The sequence below is a fragment of the Ambystoma mexicanum genome, chromosome 2q, assembly GCF_040938575.1.
Source record: "Ambystoma mexicanum isolate Mex_15411 chromosome 2q, UKY_AmexF1_1, whole genome shotgun sequence".
NCBI classification, from domain to species: domain Eukaryota; kingdom Metazoa; phylum Chordata; class Amphibia; order Caudata; family Ambystomatidae; genus Ambystoma; species Ambystoma mexicanum.
The window spans coordinates 725,604,897-725,623,937 of NC_090924.1; positions in this window are offsets into that span (position 1 = coordinate 725,604,897).

Here is a 19,041-nt window from a genome sequence, read left to right on the forward strand (position 1 = left end):
CAGTGCAGGGGCACCCACCACCAGGCCCCCACCCATGTCTCCCACCACCCCCACCCCCCATCCGTGCAGGGGCAGCCTCCACCAGGCCCCCACCCATGTCCCCCAGCACCCCCACCCCCCAGCACTGTGGGGCACCTGCCAGCAGGCCCCCACCCATGTCCAACTCATGTTCCCCACCACCCCCACCCCCCAGCAGTGCAGGGGCACCCACCACCAGGCCCCCACCCATGTCTCCCACCACCCCCACCCCCCAGCCACCAGGGGCAGCCTCCACCAGGCCCCCACCCATGTCTCCCACCACCCCCACCCCCCAGCCACCAGGGGCAGCCTCCACCAGGCCCCCACCCATGTCCCCCAGCACCCCCACCCCCCAGCACTGTGGGGCACCTGCCAGCAGGCCCCCACCCATGTCCAACTCATGTTCCCCACCACCCAGCACTGTGGGGCACCTGCCAGCAGGCCCCCACCCATGTCTCCCACCACTCCCAAGCCCCAGCCACCAGGGGCAGCCTCCACCAGGCCCCCACCCATGTCTCCCACCACCCCCACCACCCCAGTCACCAGGGGCAGCCTCCACCAGGCCCCCACCCATGTTTCCCACCACCCCCACCCCCCCAGCAGTGCAGGGGCAGCCTCCACCAGTCCTCACCCATGTCTCACACCACCCCCACCCCCCAGCCACCAGGGGCATCCTCCACCAGGCCCCCACCCATGTCTCCCACCACCCCCACACCCCCAGTCACCAGGGGTAGCCTCCACCAGGCCCCCACCCATGTCTCCCACCACCCCCACTCCCCAGCAGTGCAGGGGCACCCACCACCAGGCCCCCACCCATGTCTCCCACCACTCCCACCCCCCAGCAGTGCAGGGGCAGCCTCCACCAGGCCCCCACCCATGTCTCACACCACCCCACCCCCCAGCAGTGCAGGGGCACCCACCACCAGGCCCCCACCCATGTCTCCCACCACCCCCACCCCCCATCAGTGCAGGGGCAGCCTCCACCAGGCCCCCACCCATGTCCCCCAGCACCCCCACCCCCCAGCACTGTGGGGCACCTGCCAGCAGGCCCCCACCCATGTCCAACTCATGTTCCCCACCACCCCCACCCCCCAGCAGTGCAGGGGCACCCACCACCAGGCCCCCACCCATGTCTCCCACCACCCCCACCCCCCAGCCACCAGGGGCAGCCTCCACCAGGCCCCCACCCATGTCTCCCACCACCCCCACCCCCCAGCCACCAGGGGCAGCCTCCACCAGGCCCCCACCCATGTCCTCCAGCACCCCCACCCCCCAGCACTGTGGGGCACCTGCCAGCAGGCCCCCACCCATGTCCAACTCATGTTCCCCACCACCCCCACCCCCCAGCACTGTGGGGCACCTGCCAGCAGGCCCCCACCCATGTCCAACTCATGTTCCCCACCACCCCCCAGCACTGTGGGGCACCTGCCAGCAGGCCCCCACCCATGTCCAACTCATGTTCCCCACCACCCCCACCCCCCAGCACTGGGGCACCTGCCAGCAGGCCCCACGCATGTCCAACTCATGTTCCCCACCACCCCCACCCCCCAGCAGTGCAGGGGCACCCACCACTAGGCCCCCACCCATTTCTCCCACCACCCCACCCCACCACCCCCCAGTCACCAGGGGCAGCCTCCACCAGGCCCCCACCCATGTCTCCCACCACCCCCACCCCCCAGCAGTGCAGGGGCACCCACCACCAGGCCCCCACCCATGTCTCCCACCACCCCCACCCCCCAGCAGTGCAGGGGCAGCCTCCACCAGGCCCCCACCCATGTCTCCCACCATCCCCACCCCCCAGACACCAGGGGCAGCCTCCACCAGGCCCCCACCCATGTCTCCCACCACCCCCACCCCCCAGCAGTGCAGGGGCACACACCACCAGGCCCCCACCCATGTCTCCCACCACCCCCACCCCCCGGCAGTGCAGGGGCAGCCTCCACCAGGCCCCCTCCCATGTCTCCCACCACCCCCACCCCCCAGCAGTGCAGGGGCACCCACCACCAAGCCCCCACCCATGTCTCCCACCACCCCACCCCCCAGCAGTGCAGGGGCAGCCTCCACCAGGCCCCCACCCATGTCTCCCACCACCCCCAACCCCCAGTCACCAGGGGCAGCCTCCACCAGGCCCCCACCCATGTCTCCCACCACCCCCAGCAGTGCAGGGGCACACACCACCAGGCCCCCACCCATGTCTCCCACCACCCCCACCCCCCGGCAGTGCAGGGGCAGCCTCCACCAGGCCCCCACCCATGTCTCACACCACCCCCACCCCCCAGCACTGTGGGGCACCTTCCAGCAGGCCCCCACCCATGTCCAACTCATGTTCCCCACCACCCCCACCCCCCAGCACTGTGGGGCACCTGCCAGCAGGCCCCCATCCATGTCCAACTCATGTTCCCCACCACCCCCACCCCCCAGCACTGTGGGCACATGCCAGCAGGCCCCCACCCATGTGCAACTCATGTTCCCCAGCCAACATGTCATCACAATCTAGATCCCTGGTCCCTATGGTCAGCCTCCAAATGCAAAACACCCACCCGAGTATTGCATCCACCCACTCATAATTTGCAATTACATCACAGAACACCAATTGCAAGTTCCGAAACAAACACATTTCCCTCACATGCGCCCAATGGGTGTCAGTGAATCTCAAAACACATATCATGAAATGCATGAAACCAATGAGATACCACACATTGAAGTTCACCAAAAAAAATATGTATTAAAGGAAACATAAATAGAATAAAAAATGAAGAAACAGAAACGTGAATGTACAAAAATGAAAAGAAGCATGTCCGTTAAAAAAAGCAAAACCAAAAATAAAATTCCAAAGTAATGTTGTCCAAAGTCAATGTCCACAAAACAAAATCCAATGGGAAATAAAAAAGAAAGCCGTTGCTCCATGGTTAAAAAGTGAAAAAAAATACAATCCAACTGCGAACTATGTACATGGGAACAAGCCAGGCTCCATTATCCCAACAAAATAAAGGAAACCTATCTAACTACACTAACTAATAAAATAAACTATATACAAAAATGTGGCCAATGTCCGAAAGGTCCAAATAAAATAAAAACAAAAATGAAACCTAACACTACCTACATAACTATGTACAAGGGCAGCGGGCTAGTTTCACGGCTCACTTGTGGATGTCCCGGGCAAGGGCATCATCGAACTCCTCCTCAATGTCCCGGAGGCGGTCCTCCTCCATGGCCCCGAGGGTCCGCAGGGCCGTCGACGTCTCCACCTCCAAACCCCTGCGGATTGCCTCGAGGCACTCGGCCCGTCTCAGGGCCCTCCGCATGGAGTTCTCCGCCCTGACCATTGTGAGCCGTGCCTCTTCCGCCCGCTGCCGCTCCGCATCTATGGCGTGGCCCAACCGCTGCCACACAGAAGACACTCTCTGTCCTGGGTCCTCCTGCCCTCCGGCCGATGCCTGCCCCTCCGATGTTGAAGTCCCCGAGCCTTCATGGCTCCCACCACGTTGCTGCTGCTGCTGTGCCTCTGCTCGTGCACTGCCTCCTGCTGCCTGCACATCCTCCGCCGGCTGGGGTGCAGTCGTTGATGTGGCCACCCCTGCTGGATGTCCGACTCCCGACTGTGGCAGGGATGCCTCCTCCACCAACCTGGCCGCACCGTCAGAGGCAGCTCCACAGGGCACCCAGGTGACTGATGGGTGGGAAGATGGCACAGAGGACGACTGGCGCGTAGGGGGTCCAGTTGAGGAGGGGGTCGGAGCAAGCCCCATCAGACGGAGGAATCCGGCCTGGGTGACCTGTCCCAGCAGGCTGACGTGGTCAACGAGCCATTCGAGATGACTTGCAGTCTCTTCATGAAAAGACTGCAGGTCACCTCGCATGGCCCGTTGACGCAACGCCACACCAACCAGGGCAGGCTCAACCCGGACCTGGATAGCCACGTCCGCAGGCAGAGGAAGGTCAGTTGACGTGAGCTCATCCACTGCCTGAAAACGGGTCTGGACGTAGGCATCCCTGCTGGTGCAAGATGATGCAGTGACAGGATCAGGGACAGGATTGCACACAGGCACCTCCGCGGCGGCCTGTGCTGCCTCCTGTCCCTGGTCCTGCACTACACCACTAGCACCAGTGGGATCCCCACCTCCAGACCCCGTCTCTGGTGCTTGCACGGCCTCCTCCTCCACCAAACCCCCCCACCAACCTGGATGACTCCGTGCCATCTTCCCCTGTTGGGCCCTGTGGGGTCCCAGCTGACCCTTCTGCTGCTGAGGAGTCCAACTCCGACCTCCGCCTCTTGGACCTCCCCCCTGCAGCTGCGGCCTGGGACGCGGCACCGGACTCCTCACTCCCCGACGAGATGACAACATGGGAGGGGAGCCGGGCCTTGCGTCTCCGGCTGGCGGTGGGATCCCCGCCGCTGTGCTCCACAGCACCTTCTCCGCCCTCTTCATCAGTTGACGCTGCAGACAAGGAGAAACAAAACACAGGCATCAGGGCACTGTACAATGGACACATACACACATGACAGTTGTACCTGAGTGGCATTGGCAAACCTCAGACATGTCATCACAATCCCCAACACACATGTCATTACAACTCGCACACATGAGCCATACCACAGCCATATCGCAACTGCCACCACCATCCATACACATACAACAGCATGAGCAGCCAAAGGTGAGCCAGACATCACATGCAACACAGGAAGTGCACCACACATGTACACACACCACCACACTTGCATGCATGTGTACACCTCTGCCAAGTGTTGCACTGTTCAGACGGGCATCCATGTCACATCTGCCAATCAGGCTTCCACATACCGCTGTCACATGCATCCATGTTGCATCACTGTTGCACCCTTGTCAAATACACACACATGCACATGTACACAGTGCTGATACATGCAGCCGAAAACAACATACATGCGTGACATCACGGACATGTCTACTTACATACACATTCATCCAAACATGTGTGCCCACACAACTGCATTTGGCATGCAAGCCTACACACACAAGCACCATCCATGTCTCACACATTACAGCCCTGCATTGTGTCAGCCCCACGGCCCTGTACCCCCACCCATACTCGACCCCATACAAACAGATGTGCAACCTGCACACTACTGAATAATCACCACACGCACTGCTCACAATCAGGATGCATGTACACTCACCGCTCGACTCCAGACGGGTCTGCTTCTCAAGGACCTGGACGTGAAGTGCTGGGGATATGCGTTCCAGGACCCTCATCTGTTCTTCCGACAAGTGGCCCCGGCGCCCCTTGGCATCCGCTGCCTTCAAGAGGCGCCGGGAATTGTTCAGGGTCCTGTACCTGAAGTCCTCCCAGCTCTTCTTGACATGTTGTAAGTCGCGGACTGCCACCCCCTCCGCGTTGATGGCAGTCACAATGTCAGTCCAGATCTGAGTCCGCCCTTTCTTGTCGGCGCAGGAACTTCCGAAGAGGGCATCATACTTCCCCAGGACTTGCTCCACCAGGACACCAACTTGGGTGGCACTGAAGCTGGTGCCCCTCTGCCTCTCTGGCCGGGGGTTGTCAGTGGTCCCAGATGGTGTTTGCCCCGACATGACAACCCCAGAGGTAGGTGTGGGTGGGTAACTGGGTCCTGGGGCTGGGCTGTGGAGCGATGGAATCCCAGTCGGGAGTCTTCGGTTCCAGCTGGGGTGGTCACAGCAACAGCACCCCTGGCTGATGTGCAGGCAACAAATGGCAGGGCACGTGGGCAGCAGGCAGTCAGGCAGCAGCAGATGGCAGGTGGGAGCGTGCTCGGGGCTCTGGGGGGCAGTAGTTCGGCCTTCTGGGCAGGAGCGTGGTCTTCCGTGTGCTTACGCGTGGCCAGCTTGATACGGAGTGATTTGGCATGTGAAAAATCTGCACGTCAGCGTGTAATTCGAGGAAAGGCCCTTAGCGCGTAAGCGCGTCTGCACGCATACGCATTTTCATTGGATAGAAGGCCCCTCAAGCGCAAGCGCCCCTGTGACGTGACGCGTACAGACGTGCATGGGCATTTCAGTGCGCGTGAAAAACTGCACATCCGCGTGTAATACGAGGAAAGGGCCCATGCGCGTAAGCGCGCATGGAAACTACACGTCCGCGTGTAATACGAGGAAAGGGCCCATGCGCGTAAGCGCGCATGAAAAACTGCACGTCCGCATGTAATACGAACGAGGAAAGGGCCCATGCGCGTAAGTGATATGACGCGTGCGTTTCCCTCAGCACGGGTTAAAGGTGAGCGGGCCCAGCAGTTCGCTGTACGTGCCTTTCGTGGAGACCGACGTGTGTTGCTGCTTCCTGTTGTTTCGCGCGCCATCACAACTTCACAGCTATCAAGGATGTATCTCTTCTTTTGGCGGGGGTATTGGCTATGCGTGTTTTTCTGCATCGCGCTAGTCAGACGGTGAGTCGCACACGCTCTTTTTCCCACTGCGGGTGCCCCTGTGTATCGCACCCATTTTCGATGTCATAGTAACCTGCGTGTCCCACGCGTATGCGTTATTCGTGTTACTGGGTGCCACCGCGTACTGCGGGAGGTTGAATCCACGCACGTAGGCTGCAGGGTTGCGTGCACGGTTTTACTGCAGTTTTGGGGTGCCTGAGCGTTGCGTGACCCGTCACCACATCACCGGGGTCACATACAGCCTTGCAGGTGCAGGGGGGCTGTTAACATCTTGCTTCCCACCCCCTTCACCCCAATTGCCCAGGTCAATTGTGGTGTACACCTCCCATTGGCACCACTCCATCTGTGCCAGCACTACTACATCTGTGCCATGGTTGGGAGGCCACCAAAGGTGAGGGGCGCCTCAGCTGGGTGTACTCCTCGTGGTGGGCGTGGTCGGGGACGTGGCCGTGGTGACCAGGGAGCAGGGGGACTCCAGGGTGTCCAGGGCAGCCACAGAGGGGGAAGAGGCAGGGGTGCGCCACTTGAGCACAATGTTGTGCCATGTGTCGGTGCAGCCATGCCACCACCCCCTGTGGTTCCGGGGGATGCAGCTCCTGCATCTGGCACTGGCACCCATATGACCCGGCAGTCCGTTCCATCGACTGCCACGGGCCCAAGGGTAGTGGTAGCTGCAGGTGCAGCTGTGGACACCGCCACCCAGGCTCAGGGTCTGCCAGCGCAGGCTGCGTTGGCACTTGAAGAGCCCTTGGTAGATCTCCAACAGGCCAGGGGGGAAACCATAGGGGCAGGCCGGGCTGCTCAGACCAAGACACGTGTCCCTGGGGCAGTCATGTCATCTGCTGCCCCGAACAGCCGGGTGTTGGCAAGTGCAGGGGCAGATGCACCCAACAGCACCCCGGTTGTGAGTCTGCCAACCAGGACCGTTGCGGTCAATGACCCTGCAACAGCTGATGTTGCTGCGCAGGGTCCATTAGTGGGCACCCAGCTGCCACTGACACAAGTCAGGCCTTTGGTCATCCCTCCACCTGCCACTACCTTGGCTCAATCCACCGAACCCACTGGCCATACTGGTCAGGGCGGCATTAGCCAGCCAGGGACTGCGCCACAGTCCAAGAGGAGGAAGGTTGAACCTGCAGCACAGGCTGGGACCCCACACACAGCCACAACCTCCTGCACGTCGAGGAAGAAGCCTTTCTGTAAGCAGGAACTGGACTTCCTCGTGGACTACGTGCGGGGCCACAGCCGTGATATGCTAGTGGGTGCCAATAGTCAGACCACGGCTGCCCAACGTGACACCCACTGGAAGCATGTTGCGGAACATGTCAGTTCATTCGGCCATGAGGTGCGCACGGCGCAGGAGTGCAAAAAGCATTGGAATGACATCAAGCGCAGCACTAATGCCAAGCGTGCCTCAAATTACAACTTGACTCTGGTGACTGGCGGTGGGCCTGCACCAGAGGAGGAAGAACTCACTCCGCATGAGGCTCTCGTTGCGGAGTTCATACCACCTGAATTGGTCGAAGGAGTGGGAGAGAAGCTGGACTTTGATGCCCAGTCCAGTGAGTGTTGATGCGTGTTTGTTGAGGACGTGTGTGTTTCACTTGTGGGATGTGTTGTGCATGATTGCTGCTACATGTGACGTGTACATGGTTCTGATGTGTAAGTAATGCAATGCTACCGTCATGCATGTCTCCTCTGCCTGCATGCGGGATTCCATGTAGGCATGCTCCCTTGCCCCTCCTCCGCCACTCTGCACCCCAGTTCCACCTTTGCACTGGTCTGCTTCAATCTTCCCAATGTGTACTTTCTTGTTCATGTGTCCTGTGTAGATGCTAACTTCCAGCGTAGAATCTGCCAGACATATGCCGTGTGGTACAGCCTTAGTACTCGATGCAGGGTATCTCACTTGTACTGTGCATGGGTCAGAGTGCCCATTCATTCTCCATGTGCATTGCACGCATGCCCCTATGTGTCCTTGACTGGATGATCACTGTAATATAAGTCCTTGGTTACATACATTGCCTGCCATCTCATCAGCCTTCCCATGTCAACTGTGGCTCAGTCCTGCGTTGCACACACGTTTAGGCTCTGACAATCTGTGTGGCTCACAGGCCTCAGCCTGTTCAATGGCCAATGACTCTGTCCAACTCTTGTTGTGTCTTCTTGACACGTGGGCGGCCTCCGGAGTTTCCATCATGTGTCCTGCCCACTGTCCCAGCATCATTTGCAGTGTTGTAATTTGAATCACATTAAGCTGTTGATGCCAGTCAACACTGCCTGTCAATACACAGGTGTATGGTCAGCCTTTTGATACCATGCTAGGCATCCCTGCTTTGGTACTGGGGTGGAGGGGTGCTTGGCTTCTAGACATGGTACACATTGAATGCACAATGCACGTGATGTCTGAATTTGACATTGCACTGCCTTCACATTTCCTGGCACACACCATGTAGTGCTTGTACATGTAGGTAGTGAGTGGCGTACACATTTTCTGCACTGCATAGACCCACTTCCATGGAAACTACCACCTTTCAACAGGTCTGATCACAGAAGCTATTCAAAGTAGACCCAGCATGCATGCCAGGTGATATGTTGTGTGTCACATGTCTGCCGGATGCCTTTGCTGTCGGTGTGTGTGTGTGTCGTGTGCTTCTGACATGTGTATTGACCTTTTTCTCTCTATTTTTCAGGTGATGACGCAATGGAGGCAGAGGATGGTGTTGTCATGCCAGACACAGGGTTGGTAACACCACATCAACCCAGCACTAGTGGGGGTCGTGGGGTGGTAGGCCACGAAAACCCCCAAGTGCTGCAGTCCATCTTGTCTCTGGCTGCCTATGAGTCCAGCCTTGATGACGACTCTGACGTCCATGTTGAGTTGGATGAGCATCAAGTCCATGTGTCAGGGGTGAGTGATTCTGATGTGGACACTCCTCTGTCTGCGACACCTGCACTGTGGGATCACACAGTCTTGGTTCCTCTGTCCGTGGTGGATCGGGAGGAAGGGTCACCCTCCACACCAGTCACTGATGTGCCTGGGACATCACGTCGACGGGGGCATGTAGTCGTGCAGCCGCAGGCGGTGACAACACAGCGAGGACCCCCGGTCCTTGGGTCCCGCAGGGATCAAGCCCGGCAACGCGGTCGCCGCGCGCAACCGCTGTATACTGAGTGGGAGCAAGACATGACTGCCAATTCCGAACGGCAGGGGGCAGCAATGGAGAACATCGCTGAGAGCATGGAGCGTGTGGCCCGATCTGTGCTCCCCACTGCTAGGCAGGTGCTTCTCCAGCAGCAGGCGGCACGGTCCACGGCCCGCTCGCTCAGGCTGGGCATGGCGGCCTCAGACAGGGCACGCCAGGCTGAAATGTCGTCTCTGCATCAAGCAATTGCTGCTCACGCAGAGGCGCACATGGATGCCCTGAGGGAGGAGTATGCTTCCCTCAGATCCACTCTGGGTGTCCTTATGATGTCCCAGAGGCAGCAGGCAGAGGAGAGGTTTGCACAGCTTGAGCGTACCATCTCGGCTGAGCTACAGGCTTGCCGGGAGGTGCAGCGGTTGTCCAGCCATGCCTTGCAGGAGGAACTCCGTGTTACACGTGCTACCTTGCAAGAGGAAGCACGTGTATCATGGGAGGTTCTGCATGCAGACCTACGTCACATCGCCACACAGAATCAGGCTCACCCGTCCGGCAGACTTGCTGCCGACGAGGGGCAAGCTGCGGCAAGGCGTGGCCAGGCTACTGTGCCACGTCCTCCTTTCCAGGATGAGCCAGACTCGGACGACCATCTATCTCCCACATAGGTCGTGCTGTGCAGGCGTTGAGCCCATGGAGGATTTTTTTTTGGCTCAGCATCATCGCATGTGGATGTTGAGCAGCACCCTGTCCCTCCCCCCTCCTGGGTGCCTCCCCTCCCCCCCGGGTCGTATGTGGCCATTTTTGATTTTTCTTTTAGTTTAGTTAGTTAAGTTTCTGTTTGATAGTTAGTTTAAATAGGTAATGTAGGTTTTCCATAGTTAGTGTAATTAGTTAATAGTTGATTTAGTTTAAAATTGCTAGTCTATTGTGCTTTCATGTGACGGTGCGGTGCTTTGTGGCTTTTGAAGGCATCCACTGTCTGTTCCAGCTGGGCCCTTCATGGTTGTCTTGTGTATGTGTTTGCTGCTTGGGTTCCTTGACTAACATATGCCACTCCTGCCTTCCTTATCCATGGGCTTGCAAGGATGGTTCGGTGTTACAGCATTTTACACAAGGGCTTTCGACTGTCATATCTGTGGCATGTCTGGTGCTGTGTGACTTGTGTTGACACCCTTAGTGGGGATGATTTAGGTGTCATTGTCCACTGTTCAGCTTTTGCTAGATGGGGTGTGTCATGATTAATGTGGACATTGATTGCTATGCATTGTGTAGTATGTTTCATATCTTTCCTGTACATGTGCTTGTTGCAATTCATGCTGTAGATAGTGTTCCACACTTTGGAGGTGAAAGACGGACTGATGGTGTGATTTGTGATGTGACTCTCTGACATGGTCAAGTAATGAGATGCCTGATGAGACACACACAGATGACTTTGAAGCATTAATCATGTGTTTCATGCCCTTTCTGCAGGGGGATGAGCCTCCAGAGCACCTTTGCCAGCAGACATGGCCCATTGGACGACGGAATTCTGGACCCGTTTGTTGGTGCCCACATGCACATGTGTGCACAAGCAGAGGCACAGTGATTGCAGACCCACACCCTAGAACTGCTGACATGTTCCAAGGAACTCCAGGCAAGGTGAGCATCACAGGGGGGCCACGACACAGCAAAGCTTGCACCAGGCGAGTTGCACATGCAGGCTTAGTCACAGCACTGAGGGTGAGCTTAGACGAATATTGGTGTTGAAGCACACAATGCAGCTCAGATGTGTTTGTGGACTGATGGCTCTTGATAGTAGGGTTGTCTGGGACACATGCAGGGGCAGTGGCACATACCCTCCGGTACACCAAGGTCCATTGAGCCACTTGTATCAACCATGTAGCCTTCCGAGACATGGAAAGGGGCAGCTCACAGGGACATACAGCAAGGGACATACTCGGGTGCAGTGCATGTCTTTTCCACGTACTTCATGATAAATGCACTGCCAACTTTGTTTCGGTCATGGCGGTACGCAACTTGCTCTGTAGTCATGGCTTGCTATATGGGTCTGTCTGCTTACCCAGGGAACATTGCATGTTGTGTGAATTGTGACACATTGGTGTTCCATTTGCCACGCACCCACCAGCGGCTGCCTTACTGCATTGACTGTGTATGACCCGTCACAGGGGTGATGTCATATATGGGTACGAAGCATCAACCACAGATTGTCTGTTTGTAGAGTAGTTTGTTGCTATGGGGCATGTTTGGTGTTGTGTTTATGTGTAATTGGCAGGTACAGGTTGTTGACTGTGGCTCTCTTTGCAGCATTGCAGTGCTCCTGTAACCAGACCTGAGAGTGCGCAGGCAGGAGGCCAGCACTCAAAACCAGAGCTAAGTGTCTTGTTGTTTTTCTTACGAACTGCTCTGCATAGGCTTGCTGGGGAGTGTACTGATGCATGGATGTATGTGTGGTTCAATTTGGTATGTTTTTTTCTCCCTAATCACCCGTGATCCTATGCAATTTTGAAACCTGTACCCTCTACCCGGTGTTCCTGCTTCCCGTGCCTATCCAAGCAACGTTCCCTGACCCTCTTTCCCCACTGGGGTTGCGGATGCCTGTGTAAGCCCCGAACTTGCAGGCGCCAAAACCCTAGAGGGGGTGGTTGGTTCGTACCACTCCTGGACTACAGAAGGCCATGACAATGATGTCCAAGTTTGTTTGGATTGTGTATGTGTTCATGCAGGTTGTACATTTTCGTGCATTCCCTAGTTTCATGTGTCATTCCTCCTCCCCTCTCCTGCCACTCATTCCAGTCATCCAGTGTGTCAACACCTGTCTCGACTGCATATCCCTGAACCTCATTCCCCACCAGGGTCTCAGGGGCCTGTGTGAGTTTGACCTTGCAGGCACCCGGGACATGGTGGGGGTGGTTGTTTCGTGACACTCCCGCGCCTGTACAGGGGACCTGTGACAGTACACATCCATTCATGGTGCATCATCCTATGTCATGTACCACACATGTCTCACATCCTGTCGTGACATTGTTTTGCTGTGCTACCTTGGTTGTTGCATCATTGTGGTAGTACTTGGCCTTTGTGAGGTACTGCTACGTCAAGTCATCTACTGGAGGGTGTTCGGGTTCGTTTTTATGCCTTGGATTTTGTGATTTTGGAAATGAGTGTGGATTCTGAGGGTTCAGGCATCTTTTTACACACAAGGTGGGAGATGGTGAAGAAGGGTAAAGGTGATCCTGTGGCCAGGTGGAATTGAGGTTTGGAGGCTCCATGACCCAGGTGCAGTTGTTCAGTGGGTCATGGTTATTTTTGAGGGAGGAGGGGGTTGTTGTTGATAGTTGCCTTGCCCTGCAGTGTGATGGTAACTCTGACATAGTAATGGTGGTATCCTATGTACATGTTGTGTTCTGCTGATCAATGCCTGTTCATGTGTTGTGTTTTCCTTTCAGGTGCGAGGGTATAGTTGTGGTTTGACATGCTGGGGTGTACACATGGTGGATGTTCACATGTGATGTGTAGGGAACACTGATGGTCACTTGAGTGCACATGCATATGTGGAGTGCATGTCCTTGCAGAACCACACACTTGCACTCTGATGCACTACATGTACTCCCACCCTTGCATATCCACGTGTACACTGTTTGCCTTCTGGTGCCCACTGTGTCCCGGCAGCACATGTTCTGTGACCGATCATGGATCCAGTACATGCCTAATTTGAAGTTTGACGTGGTCTGTCACTTAGATGTGATGCTCAGGGTGTGCATCACACACAATGGCTGTTCACTGTGCTGTGCGCTGAGCAGTGTGATGCAGGAGTAGGACACTGCACACATGAGCTGCAGTGTTGATTTTGCAATGCATAATGTGCATGTAGACAGGCATTCATTGTGATGTTACGTCTACGGCTGTTGTAATGCATTTGGAAATGACTTATTTTGGGTGGGAGGTTGTTGGTCTGTCATTTCATCTGATTCCGGGTCAGGCAGCAGTGTCCGATGCCACTGTGCATTTAGGACATGGCAATGTGTACCTTATCGTTACTGCATTGGTGTATGGGTATTGCGTGCCATGTCATGTTGATGTTTGGGAGGGTTTGAGTGACATGACAGTGATGGCCATGGCCTGTTTTGCAGGTGTGTGTGATGCACACCTTGCATGTCCGGGTCATCCGCTTCTCGGAGCAACTAGCTGGGGGTAGATTTCTCTCCGCAGCAGGGCCCTCCCCCTGGAACAGACTTCCGGCCTGACTTGAACTTGAGGTGAATCAACTCCAGTTCTGGAAGCACCTCAAGACCTTCCTCTTTGCTTCTGCTTACTGTCTGCCTCTCCCTTGCAGAATTCTCCACTGGAACTGCAGAGGAGCTGCAACTGGGCCACTCTCACCGACCTCGGTCCCTGGCCCAGCCACTCTCCACTTGCACTGCCTCCCTGGCAACCCCTGCACTGCAGTACTGTCTCTCAATCCCTACAGTCCTCCCTTCCCAGCACTTGTCTGCACTTACCTTTGTAGTTGCCACCAGGCGACCTATGTATTATTTTTTTTGGGCTACTTCCCCTGTACTGGACTCCCCCCCACCCTTCCCCTTGCACTTTTCCCATTCCCCCTACCCCTGCACTTGCACGATCTCAATGACACCTGGCCTAGTAATACCGTTCTCCGTGTTCCCTTGTTCCCCCCTCCCTGCCTCATTGCGCCTTGGTATACTTGTGTATGGCCCATATCATGTCATATGTCATATGTGTGCCTTTTGGTCACACAGGATAGCTTGTGTTTAAGTAGCTAGGGATGCAGACGATGTGGCACTTCCATGGCAACTTTCTCAGGGTGGTAGGGTTGTGACAGTTAACTGTCTCTTTGTCATCATCGATTGTCACCTGGTATGTGCCAGGCCTGTGTGCACTCCGCAGGGGTGGGAGTTTAGGTGAAAAATGTGGCCACAAGCTGGGTCCGGGCTTCCTCGCCACGTGCCCTGTCCCCTCCCATGGGCAGCGCCTGTGCCTGTGGTTGGGGATGTGGGGGCACCACGCGGACGTGCAGTTTTTCACGCGCGCTGAAATGCCCATGCACGTCTGTACGCGTCACGTCACAGGGGCGCTTGCGCTTGAGGGGCCTTCTGTCCAATGAAAATGCGTATGCGTGCAGACGCGCTTACGCGCTAAGGGCCTTTCCTCGAATTACACGCTGACGTCCAGATTTTTCACGTGCCAAATCACTCCGTATCAAGCTGGCCACGCGTAAGCACACGGAAGACCACGCTCCTGCCCAGAAGGCCGAACTACTGCCCCCCAGAGCCCCGAGCACGCTCCCACCTGCCATCTGCTGCTGCCTGACTGCCTGCTGCCCACGTGCCCTGCCATTTGCTGCCTGCACATCAGCCAGGGGTGCTGTTGCTGTGACTACTCCTGCTGGAACCGAATACTCCCGACTGGAATTCCATCGCTCCACAGCCCAGCCCCAGGACCCAGTTGCCCACCCACTCCTGCCTCTGGGGTTGTCATGTCGGGGCAAACACCATCTGGGACCACTGACAACCCCGGGCCAGAGAGGCAGAGGGGCACCAGCTTCAGTGCCACCGAAGTTGGTGTCCTGGTGGAGCAAGTCCTGGGGCAGTATGATGCCCTCTTCGGAAGTTCCCGCGCCGACAAGGAAGGACGGACTCGGATCTGGACTGACATCGTGACTGCCATCAACGCGGAGGGGGTGGCAGTCCGCGACTTACAACATGTCAAGAAGCGCTGGGAGGGCTTCAGGTCCAGGACCCTGAACAAGGCCCGGCGCCTCTTGAAGGCAGCGGATGCCAAGGGGCGCCGGGGCCACTTGTCGGAAGAACAGATGAGGGTCCTGGAACGCATATCCCCAGCGCTCCACGTCCAGGTCCTAGAGAAGCGGACCCGTCTGGAGTCGAGCGGTGAGTGTACATGCATCCTGATTGTGAGCAGTGCGTGTGGTGATTACTCAGTAGTGTGCAGGTTGGACATCTGTTTGTATGGGGTCGAGTATGGGTGGGGGTGTACAGGGCCGTGGGGCTGACACATGCGACGGCTGTAATGTGTGAGACATGGAGGGAACACATTTTGGATGAATGTGTATGTAAGTAGACATGTCCGTGATGTCACGCATGTATGTTGTTTTCGGCTGCATGTATCAGCACTGTGTACATGTGCATGTGTGTGTATTTGACAAGAGTGCAACAGTGATGCAACATGGATGCATGTGACAGCGGTATGTGGAAGCCTGATTGGCAGATGTGACATGGATGCCCGTCTGAACAGTGCGACACTTGGCAGAGGTGTACACATGCATGCAAGTGTGGTGGTGTGTGTACATGTGTGGTGCACTTCCTGTGTTGCATGTGATGTCTGGCTCACCTTTGGCTGCTCATGCTGTTGTATGTGTATGGATGGTGGTGGCAGTTGCGATATGGCTGTGGTATGGCTCATGTGTGCGAGTTGTAATGACATGTGTGTTGGGGATTGTGATGACATGTCTGAGGTTTGCCAATGCCACTCATGTACAACTGTCATGTGTGTATGTGTCCATTGTACAGGGCCCTGATGCCTGTGTTTTGTTTCTCCCTGTCTGCAGCGTCAACTGATGAAGAGGGCGGAGAAGGTGCTGTGGAGCACAGCGGCGGGGATCCCACCGCCAGCCGGAGACGCAAGGCCCGGCTCCCCTCCCATGTTGTAATCTCGTCGGGGAGTGAGGAGTCCGGTGCCGCGTCCCAGGCCGCAGCTGCCGGGGGGAGGTCCAAGAGGCGGAGGTTGGAGTTGGACTCCTCGGCAGCAGAAGGGGCAGCTGGGACCCCACAGGGCCCAACAGGAGAAGATGGCACGGAGTCATCCAGGTTGGTGGGGGGTTTGGTGGAGGAGGAGGCCGTGCAAGCACCAGAGACGGGGTCTGGAGGTGGGGATCCCACTGGTGCTAGTGGTGCAGTGCAGGACCAGGGACAGGAGGCAGCACAGGCCGCCGCGGAGGTGCCTGTGTGCAATCCTGTCCGTGATCCTGTCCCTGCATCATCTTGCACCAGCAGGGATGCCTACGTCCAGACCCGTTTTCAGGCAGGGGATGAGCTCACGTCAACTGGCCTTCCTCTGCCTGCGGACATGGCTATCCGGGTCCGGGTTGAGCCTGTCCTGACTGGTGTGGCGTTGCGTCAACGGGCCATGCGAGGTGACCTGCAGTCTTTTCATGAGGAGACTGCACATCATCTCGAATGGCTCGTTGACCACGTCAGCCTGCTGGGACAGGTCACCCAGGCCGGATTCCTCCGTATGATGGGGCTTCCTACGACCCCCTCCTCAACTGGACCCCCTACGCGCCAGTCGTCCTCTGCGCCATCTTCCCACCCATCAGTCACCTGGGTGCCCTGTGGAGCTGCCTCTGACGGTGCGGCCAGGCTGCTCACGGCTCACAATGGTCAGGGCGGAGAACTCCATGCGGAGGGCCCTGAGGCGGGCCGAGTGCCTCGAGGCAATCCGCAGGGGTTTGGAGGTGGACACGTCGACGGCCCTGCGGACCCTCGGGGCCATGGAGGAGGACCGCCTCCGGGACATTGAGCAGGAGTTCGATGATGCCCTGGCCCGGGACATCCACAAGTGAGCCGTCAAACTAGCCCGCTGCCCTTGTACATAGTTATGTAGGTAGTGTTAGGTTTCATTTTTGTTTTGATTTTATTTGGACCTTTCGGACATTGGCCACATTTTTGTATATAGTTTATTTTATTAGTTAGTGTAGTTAGATAGGCTTCCTTTCTTTCGTTGGGATAATGGACCCTGGCTTGTTCCCATGTACATAGTTCACTGTTGGATTGTATTTTTTTTTCACATTTTAACCATGGAGCAATGGCTTTCTTTTTTATTTCCCATTGGATTTTGTTTTGTGGACAGTGACTTTGGTCACCATTACTTTGGAATTTTATTTTTGGTTTTGCTTTTCTTCACGGACATGCTTCTTTTAATTTTTGTACATTAACATTTCTGTTTATTTATTTTTGATTCTATTTATGTTTCCTTTAATACATATTTTTTTTGGTGAACTTCAATGTGTGGTATCTCATTGGTTTCATGGATTTCATGATATGGGTTTTGAGATTCACTGACACCCATTGGGTGTATGTGAGGGAAATGTGTTTGTTTCGGAACTTGCAATTGGTGTTCTGTGATGTAATTGCAAATTATGAGTGGGTGGATGCAATACTCGGGTGGGTGTTTTGCATTTGGAGGCTGACCATAGGGACCAGGGATCTAGATTGTGATGACATGTTGGCTGGGGAACATGAGTTACACATGGGTGGGGGCCTGCTGGCAGGTGCCCCACAGTGCTGGGGGGTGGGGGTGGTGGGGAACATGAGTTGGACATGGGTGGGGGCCTGCTGGCAGGTGCCCCACAGTGCTGGGGGGTGGGGGTGGTGGGGAACATGACTTGGACATGGGTGGGGGCCTGCTGGCAGGTGCCCCACAGTGCTGGGGGGTGGGGGTGGTGGGAGACATGGGTGGGGGCCTGGTGGAGGCTGCCCCTGGTGGCTGGGGGGTGGGGGTGGTGGGAGACATGAGTTGGACATGGGTGGGGGCCTGCTGGCAGGTGCGCCACAGTGCTGGGGCGTGGGGGTGGTGGGAGACATGGGTGAGGGCCTGGTGGAGGGTGCCCCTGCACTGGCTGGGGGTGGGGGTGGTGGGAGACATGGGTGGGGGCCTGGTGGAGGGTGCCCCTGCACTGCTGGGGGGTGGGGGTGGTGGGAGACATGGGTGGGGGCCTGGTGGAGGCAGCCCCTGCACTGCTGGGGGGGTGGGAGTGGTGGGAGACATGGGTGGGGGCCTGGTGGAGGCTGCCCCTGGTGGCTGGGGGGTGGGGGTGCTGGGAGACATGGGTGGGGGCCTGGTGGAGGCTGCCCCTGCACTGCTGGGGGGTGGGGGTGGTGGCAGACATGGGTGGGGCCTGGTGGAGGCTGCCCCTGGTGGCTGGGGGGTGGGGGTGCTGGGAGACATGGGTGGGGGCTTGGTGGGGGCTGCCCCTGGTGGCTGGGGGGTGGGGGTGCTGGGAGACATGGGTGGGGGCCTGGTGGAGGCTGCCCCTGCACTGCTGGGGGGTGGGGGTGGTGGCAGACATGGGTGGGGCCTGGTGGAGGCTGCCCCTGGTGGCTGGGGGGTGGGGGTGCTGGGAGACATGGGTGGGGGCTTGGTGGGGGCTGCTCCTGGTGGCTGGGGGGTGGGGGTGCTGGGAGACATGGGTGGGGGCCTGGTGGAGGCTGCCCCTGCACTGCTGGGGGTGGTGGGAGACATGGGTGGGGGCCTGGTGGAGGCTGCCCCTGCACTGCTGGGGGGTGGGGGTGGTGGGAGACATGGGTGGGGGCCTGGTGGAGGCTGCCCCTGGTGACTGGGGGGTGGGGGTGGTGGGAGACATGGGTGGGGGCCTGGTGGAGGCTGCCCCTGCACTGCTGGGGGGTGGGGGTGGTGGGAGACATGGGTGGGGGCCTGGTGGAGGCTGCC